Raw genomic sequence first — 9,584 nt, 5'->3', positions numbered from 1 at the left:
GCTGTAAGCTGCCTGTAATGAAGATTTATGGATAATCCTTGGTCCCATTGCAGCAAAAAATTTTAAAACTACAATTGTCACTGGGGCAAAAAAAAAAAATTGTCTAGAACTTCAATTATAAAATATACAGTTTCAACTTACATACATCCGCCACTGAGCGCAGTGACTTAGCGGAGCCGAACCGGCATCAGCAAACACGGGGTGCCGGCTGTAACATATAGCCAGCACCCCAGTGTAACACCCGCGATCGGAGTGGGCTCCGATCGCGGGTGAGTAACCCGTTAAATGCCGCGGTCAACGCGACCGTGGCATCTAACATGCCTCTGAGGGGTCTTTCCCCCAAGATCGCCCCCCCCCAAACCATTTTCGGTTCCGATCTGGTCCCCAGCGCTACCTGCAAGAACTGCCGGTAAGATGGCGTCTTTGACGTCATCTTACTCGCACAGTGCCAGCCTATGCATGTGCATAGGCTGACACTGCTAATACTCTGCAATACATGAGTATTGCTGAGTACTATCATGAACAAGCAATCAGATGATAACACAAACCCCACACAAATGGTATCACCGCGTCTGTAACAACCCGTAGAATAAAAGTAAATCTTTACTGAACCCGTACGATGAACGCCGTTAAAAAAAAAAATTTAAAACCCACCAAAAAATATAATTTTTACCCATTGAATCTTACAAAAAATGCAATAAAAAGTGATCAAAAAAACATATGTACTCCAGAATGATACTGGTGTAAAGTACAACATGTCCCGCAAAAAACAATCCATCAACCAGCTCCATAACCAAAAAAGTAAAATTGTTATGCCACTTGGAAGACGGCAATGCAAAAATGATAGATTTTTTCCCCACATTACGGTTTTGACAAATTTAGTAAAACGTAAGAAAATATATTCAAGTCTGGTATCCCCGTAATCGTATTGACCCTAGAATAAAGATAACATGATTAGTAGGCTAAACGCTGAAAAAAAAAAAAAAAAGTCAAAAATCCAGTACAGAATTGATGCTTTTCTACTCCTGCCCTTAAAAACGAGTTCCTAAATTTTCAACAATAGGGGATACCAACCCCAAAATAGTAACACTGGAAAAAGCATCTCATCCCGCAAAAATAATGCCCAAATAACGAAAAAGCAAAAATTTTATAGCCTACAAAAGGAGGCAACGAGAAAACTAAAATCCTGGCAGCTGCATGGCGCTCCTTCCCTTCTGCGCCTCGCTGAGCGCCCATAAAACAAGTAACGTCCACATGTGGGGGGTCTCTGGACTTGGGAGAAATTGCAGAACAAATTGTATGGTGGGTTTTCTATTTTTATCTTTTGGAAATGTGTACATTTTAGGGCTAAATGAACGTATAACCGGCACAATTTGACCATTCTAAATTTCACCTCCATCTTGAGTCAATTACTATGAAGATCTCAAGCGGTTAACAATCTTTGTAAAAGCTGTTTCTGATAGTTTGAGGGGTGCAGATTTGAAAATGGGTTGGTTATATAGGAGGTTTTTATGCTAAGTATGCAAAATTTCATTCAAAACGGTATATCCCAAAATGTTCAATTCTGAAAATACGGAAAATTGACATTCCATTTGTAAGCCGCATGACATCAAAATAAATTATCCATGGTAAATGTTATCCAGCAATTTATTTATGTGGTAAATCTATCTGCCTGAAAACATGGTGATTTTGAATTTCAAAAATGGCAAATTTTTTTAAAAAATTCATTATTTTTTCTTATTTTTTGTAAATAAACGCAGAACTTATCAGCCAAAATTTACCACTAAAATGAAGTACAACATGTGGGGAAAAAACAATCTCAGAATCGTTTAGATACTGTAAGTAACAGTGTTTAAAAGTTATAACCATATAAAGCGACGCATGTCAGACTGAGCCTTAAGCTACAAAATGGCTGCGTCCTTAAAGGGTTAAGGTAAAGGTGATAGCCCCCATCTTTGGCCTCGTTCATTTTTGATTTTTCCTCACTACAGAATTCATGTGAACAGCAATATTGTTCATAAATTGCAGGAGATCTGACTGATGTACAGATCTTGAAGGCAAGGCTTTGGTTTGACAGCAGGGTCCACAGCCTGAACTATGAACATTGGATTGTGGACTCACCGTGCCACCTGACCGGTTTGCTTTTAGGCCACGCACAAGGGAGTTGTAAAATGACCCTATTGATTTTCACCCTTTTATCCCGTACAAGGGTTTAGACTTTGCTTTAAGAGCCTCTCAAAATATTTATGGAATTAATAGCAACTGACCTTCATGGGTTGAGAGACAACAATGTGATGTACCAGGAGATCAGATAGAGGACAGTCAGAAACCAGCCAAAGTCCATGGCAAGTTGAGTAATTGCATATTCTAAATTCAAACCAGAGGTCAGTACTGGATGCAAAAATCAAACAACAAGAGCAGATAATAGTGAATCAAAAACCTACACAAATATCTAGATGTTGAGTAGGAACATTCTCCAAGGGACACTCCTGTAGAGGTAGATGCGGTAGGTTCACCTTCCTGGGGAGGTAGGTGGAGGTTGTATCTTCTGGGATTGGTTGGGTAAACTGAAATGGGATGGGGGACTCCAAAACAGGATGTGTGGTGGCAGCAACCAAAGAAAGGAAGAAGGAAGTTGGGAGCTCTGGCCACTGAGAGAAGTGAGGCTCTTAACAGTCAAAGCACCTTAAGAATTACATCTATTTGTTCAGGTCCTTTATAATTCCTTTTAAATTAAATCTAATAATCAAGATGTATAACATCATTAACCCCTTAAGGACGCAGGGTATTTTCGCTAATTTCTCGCTCTCCATCTTCAAAAATCCATAACTTTTTCATTTTTCCGTGTATAGAGCTGTGTGAGGGCTTATTTTGTGTGTAACAAATTTTAATTTCCCATGATGTTATTTATTATTCCATGCCATGTAGTGGGAAGCCGCAAAAAAATTCCAAATGTGGAAAAATTGAAAAAAACTGCATGTGCGTCATGTTCTTGTGGGCTCAGTTTTTACGACTTTCACCCTGCGCTCCAAATAACACCTCTACTTTATTCTTTGGTTCGGTACGATCGCGGTGATACCAAATTTATACAGGTTTTATTGCGATTAATACATTTTCAAAAATTAAACAAATGTGTACAAAAAAGAAAAAAAATTTTTTGCCATCTTCTGACGCGAATAACTTTTTCATACTTTGGCGCATGGAGTTGTGTGAGGTGTCATTTTTTGCTAAATGATCCGACGTTCTCATTGCTACCGTTTTGAGGACTGTGCGACATTTTGATAATTTTTTATTACATTTTTTATGTCATCTAAAAAGGTGTAAAAGTCGCGTTTTGGACATTTGGGCGCCATTTGCCGTTCCGGAGGTCACCGCCGTCAATAACCGTTTTTATATTTTGATAGATCGGGCATTTTGGGACGCGGCGATACCTAATGTGTCTGTGATTTTTACTATTTATTATATTTTATATCAGTTCTAGGGAAAGGGGGGTGATTTGAACTTTTAATATTTTATTATTTTTTTACATTTTTTAAACTTTTTTTTTTCTTTTTTTTCCCACTATTTCTAAGACCATCTATGGTACATTAACCCTAGATGGTCTGATCGCTCCTGTATCGCAGTATATGGCATTTCTGCTCACTATACATTACAATGAGCCACAGGCTCATTGTAATGCATGTGCAGAAGCCATGTATCCTCGGGTCAAACGAAGACCCGAGGCTACCATGGCGACCCATGCGCCGCCAAATTTAAAGCGCCGCCGGCGACTTTGCCGGCGGCAAAGAACAGGTTAGCACCCGCAATCGGTGCAAGCACCAACCGCGGGTGATAGCGATGGGCCTTCTTCATACAACCTTCACAGCTCCATGGCGGATCTGTCACGGAGCGTGAAGGGGTTAAAGTACAAGTGCTTCTTCAGTACTGTCACCTACTGTTGACACGATTCCCTTGTTTCATAGCATAAATAAAAATCTGTGTTAATTCATAAATATAAATGCCACACCATTAGGTCCTGGAGTGCTGTGGCATGTGTTTTTTCGGGAAACAGGACTTTATGCTATACCACAATCTACAATATGTATATATCATGCATACATTAAAAATAATTATAGAACTAGACAGAAGCAACATTGAGAAAACAAAAATGTTTTGCCCTTGCGATCCCCCGTCTCCAGTCTAAAATTATCCACATACACATAATAGAGTGCTCAAAAAATAAAGAGAACGGGGCATAGCCAACTGCTGAACAAGCCGCAGCTTGCTTGAGCTCCTCTGCACCCCCTGTTTATCTCTGGCCATCCTGCACATATAGGGGGTTTGACACCCCAAAGACCACGACCACTAACCTCAGAGGGCCCCTCGGGTACTTCTCCGGCAAATGGCCGCATTCATCACCAGGCTGCATCCATTACCGGGGAGGGGGGGCTTCAGCTGCCTCCCTCCACCGCTGCCCTGCTAGAGCAAAGGGTGAGCTCCTGGGAATGTGTGGGGTTTTTTCCGGCTGCAGCCTACCTGAGGCCTGAATCGCGTGGGCGCCCTCTGCCAGACTGGAAGACGTTCACTTTGCTGGCTTGGCTTGGCCGGACCTGCCTACAGCCCCATCCAGCGTCCAGGGTGGGGGCACCCTATAGCCTGGGCCCATCCTCCAGTAGGGCCTGCAGCCCAAAGATCCATTGCAACATACTAGGCCTCCAAAGCCCTGGGTTAGAGTGATTCTCCCTCCCAACCTCGGGGCACTGCATCTGGGGAGGTGACCGGGAGCATCTCCCTGCGGTCCTGCTGTGGATGTCATCACCCAATTCCTAGCACTGCTCTGCACCATCAACAACTGGGGCACCTTGACTAAGAATAGCTGCTCCTGGACTCCGCTATACCATCTGCTCCAGGGCTGCTCCTGTATACTGGACTACCATGCATAGAGGTACTCATCCAGCATCCGTTATGCATGCATCAGGATGGATTGCTGCTGAGTTTCTCCCTCCAGTACCCTATGCCCAGTTCTCTTGCTGGTGGTCAAATATCGCACTCTGATACTCCAATATCAGGTCAGTAGTGTTGGCGGGCATATTGAGATCCATCTATTATCTACAGGCATCGGAGGTCTTGTGATTCATTGATCTGAGCGCAAGCACCCCTCCAGCTCTTCACCACCATCCTGCAATTTACCCTGTGTCTCCATTTGTCCACTTGGCGAAGACCCAAAGGCAAAGGCAGGGGAAGCTCTCCCGGACCCCTTCCTGTATTACCTGGCAGAACAACTTTGATATCTCAGTAGTTGCGTGTCACCTTGACAGATGCCTGATGCTCAATGCCACCCTGCCCGGTTCCTCCGCCTACGTTCCCTGTGGCCCATATTGGAAGCTGTTGATTATAAGCCTTATCATACCTATGCATAGGCTGGCCAGGCAGGTCTGGTTTCATGCTAAGAAACTGTCAGATCCTCTTTCCCACTTATTGGGGTTCTGCGCTCTCAGGGCCCTAGGGATCTGGTGTCTGCTATCTATACCCATTTCCTTTCTGAACTGTTGGAGGGCCGCCCTCTGCCAGTCAGAGCTTGCTGGGAGGCTCTCGTTCCCTCACTATCTGATGAAGACTGGGGGGCGGCCCATGAGTCTCACATCTCAGTATCACCAGCAGCCTTTAATAAGTTGATTCAGCTGTTTATGATCCATCAATGCTATATAACTGCATTCAGGTTGTTCTGTATGCATAGATTGCTGAACTCTAGATTGTCACAATTGTGGGGACAAGTGTAGGGAAAAGTCGTTATGGGAAGAGTCTGGGGACCTTCTGGACTACCGCAGGGAATGATGGTACTAGCCGCAACCCGGGACCGGAGTCTTCGCCAGAGCCTGCTGCAAAGCGGGATGGTCTTGCTGCGGTGGGGTGCCACCAGGTTGTTCCACGGATTCGACTCGGTGGCAGCCAAGGTAGGGAAGCAGGAAATGCAGGGAAACAGTCTAAGCCTGGGATGACAGCAGGAGTGAAACGTTGGAACACAGGATGGCACAGGAACAGATCACCAGAGTAGGAACCACGCGGACGGACCACAGTAAACCGGAATGACCTTCGCAGGACCTTCAGAATGGAAGGAGCTTCAGGATGGCAGGACCTCCACAGGAACACAGGACTGCCACAGGAACACAGGACTGCCACAGGAACACAGGACCGCCACAGGAACACAGGACCGCCACAGGAACACAGGACCGCCACAGGAACACAGGACAGCCTCAGGGACTCAGGACAGCCTCAGGGGCACAGGAGCGCCACAGGGACACAGGACCACACCAGGGATACAGGACCGCCTCAGGGATACAAGACCAACACAGGGCACGGAGGAACACTGGAGTACAGCCACACGGAGGAAACCTGGAAATACTGGAAACACAGAAGGGCTTTCACTTTAGGGGAATGACTTGAAGATCCAGCAGGGGATGCTGGGAGCTGCCGGATTATGTAGCAGAGCCGGAAATGCCAGCGCCAATTAGTAGGACGCTGGCCCTTTAAATCACAGAGTACCGCCCTAGAGAGTAGGGATGTGCGCGGAGCCTAATCCTGGATGGGAGCGGGAGCCAGGACATAGAAGACCGGGACCAGGGCTGGACCAGGAACAGGGAGAGGTGAAGGCAGGTCCAGGAATGGGGCAGGCATGCCACAGCCAAGATCGCGGTTGCGATCATGACATGGATGCCACAGATGTCAGGCGGACCGAGCAGATTTCATCCACCTAATATGGGCTTGCGATTACATAGCAGGATTGTGGAGAGAAGTAGTTTCTCTGCTGTCTGATATCCCGAATAAACCTCTTCCTGTCTCACTGGCCCTATGCCTATTGGGAATTACCCGGGAGGATGACTGGTCCCATTATGAAACTATTTTTCTGAAGGAAGCACTGTTTAAGGCCATTGCTATACATTGGATGGCTGAATGCTCTCCTACTGTCTCTCAGTGGAAGAAATTGTTTTTATTTGTTTTCCATAAACATACGCATAATATTTAGTAGTAAGTATTTGTACATTTGAATTCTTATCTTAACTAAAGCAGGTTATTGTAATGATAGCTTCAGTCCATCATCTTGAGTCTTGCTGTTATATTTTTCCCGCTCTAGTGCATGTACACATTTTATATATTAGGACACAATTTAGCACAGAATATTATTTACTTTAACTGTATTGCTAGCCTGACACCACTCGACGATGTACATTGTTATTTCTGATGTACCTCAATTATTCATTGTGTCAATAAAGTGATTATAAAAATAAATAAATAAATAAAGGGAACACTCAAATGACACATCCTAGATCTGAATGATGAATGAAATATACTTTGTACAAAGTTGAATGTGCTGACAACAAAATCACCAAAAAATCATCAATGGAAATCAAATTTATTATCCAGTGGAGACCTGGATTTGGAGTCACCTACAAAATTAAAGTGCGAAAAACACACTAGAAGCTGATTAGAGATGAGCGAGCACTAAAATGCTCGGGTACTCGTTATTCGAGACAAACTTTTCCCGATGCTCGAGTGCTCGTCTCGAATAACGAGCCCCATTGAAGTCAATGGGAGACTCGAGCATTTTTCAAGGGGACCAAGGATCTGCACAGGGAAGCTTGGCCAAGCACCTGGGAACCTCAGAAAAGGATGGAAACACCATGGAAAGGAAACAGCAGGGGCAGCATGCATGGATGCCTGTGAGGCTGCTTAATCGCACCATTATGCCAAAATTATGGGCAACAGCATGGCAATGACAGAGTGACCGAATGAGGCTAGATAGCATCTAAAACATGCAATAATTGACCCTGACACTATAGGGGACGGCACGCAGAGGCAGCGGCAGCAGCGGCAGGCTAGAGAGTGTCATGGCGACATACCCTAAATGGACTCAGGCTTCAAACCAATGGGTGGCAGAGAGGAACCAAAGGAGGTGAGCAAGAAGCGCTGAAATGATTTCCTATGTGAACAAAAGGTTGACGGTATATTTAGTCGATAACACAGCATGGTGTCAACATAGTGACCAAGTTCCATAACGTATCTGGTGAAACACCCGAAAAATGAGCCTGACACAGCTCTTTTGATAAGGGGACGACATGTGGAGGCAGCCATGGAGACGACTTCCATGATTAAGAGCGACAGTATGGGGCATTCATATTGCGCTGCTATGATTGCAACTTCATGTCTCCAGCATGGCGGCGACAGATGGGCCGAGTTCCACTATGTATCTGGTGAAACACCTGAAAATTCTGCCTGACACAGCTCGTTTGATAAGGGGATGATGTGCTGCATATCATCTCATGCTCCAGCGTCTGGGGTATAGAGAGTTGAAATGAGACATTGGTGGACGCTGTGGAGGATCGTGGAGGCAAAATGGACAGGAAACAGCAGGAGCAGCATGCATGGATGCATCTGAGGCTGCCTAATCTTGGGATGAAGCTGGCGGTCCGCTGCCAGGCGAGCTTTCGCCTGTCCAAGCCCCTGTCTCTCGGCTCCTCCCCACCCAAAATGGGCCTGGGGGCCAGAAGCGTTTACTTTGAAAAAATTATAATTTTCAAAGCAGGTTGGGTTGTTTGAATATTTCACCTAGGAATAATGGCATAGTGGTTCTATTTTTAATTGTTTTTACGGAAATGGTTCCATGATTAAGAGAGACAGTATGGGGCATCCATATTGCGCTGCTATGATTGCAACTTCAGGTCTCCAGCATGGCGGTGACAGATGGGCCGAGTTCCACTATGTATCTGGTGAAACACCTGAAAATTCTGCCTGACACAGCTCGTTTGATAAGGGGACGATGTATGGAGGCAGTGAACTAGTAGTAGATTAAAGGTGCTGCAGTTAAAACTATGTTAGTTGGATCTTGAGACGGAGCTGGCGCTCCGCTGCCAGGCGAGCTTTCGCCAATCCAAGCCCCTGTCTCTAGGCTACTCCCCAAACAACACTTCTAAGAACCTTTTGTATAAGATCAAGTGTAGTAGCGTTCTTATAAGTTTGGGTTATGGCGGGTGAGGGGAATGTAAACAGATGCGCAAGAAGCGCTGAAATAATATCGGTAAATGATAAAAGTTTGCCAGTATATTTTGTGGATTACACAGCAGGGTGGCGACAAAGTTAACAAGTTTGATGTGGAAGCCATGAAAACAACCCAAAATTCTGCCTGACACAGTTCGTTTGATAAGGAGACCATGTATGGAGGCAGCTATATGGACGACTTTTGGAGGCAGCTATGGGGATGACGTGTGGAGGTAGCAATGGAGACAACGTGTGGAGCCAGCTAAAAAGACGACATGTGGAGGCTGCTATGGAGACAATTTAATTTGGATAGTGCCTGTATGTGGCAGTCCAAAAAAGTTTTCAAACAAGAGGAGCAGGTAGGTGGTCCTCCAGAAAAATTACATAGATTGAGTGCCTGTATGTGGCACTCCCAAAAATTGTTTAAAACAGAGGACCGGGTAGGTGGCCCTCCAGAAAAATTAAATACATAGAGTACTATAGCCAGAGACAGTTGGCCCTGGCAAAAAATAGCCAGTTTCCTCTGCTTTAGTGTACAAAGAGGAGGAGAAGGAGGACAATGAGGAGGAGGA

Source organism: Engystomops pustulosus, chromosome 3 (assembly GCF_040894005.1).
Source record: "Engystomops pustulosus chromosome 3, aEngPut4.maternal, whole genome shotgun sequence".
NCBI classification, from domain to species: Eukaryota; Metazoa; Chordata; class Amphibia; order Anura; family Leptodactylidae; genus Engystomops; species Engystomops pustulosus.
This window is presented reverse-complemented; position numbering follows the sequence as displayed.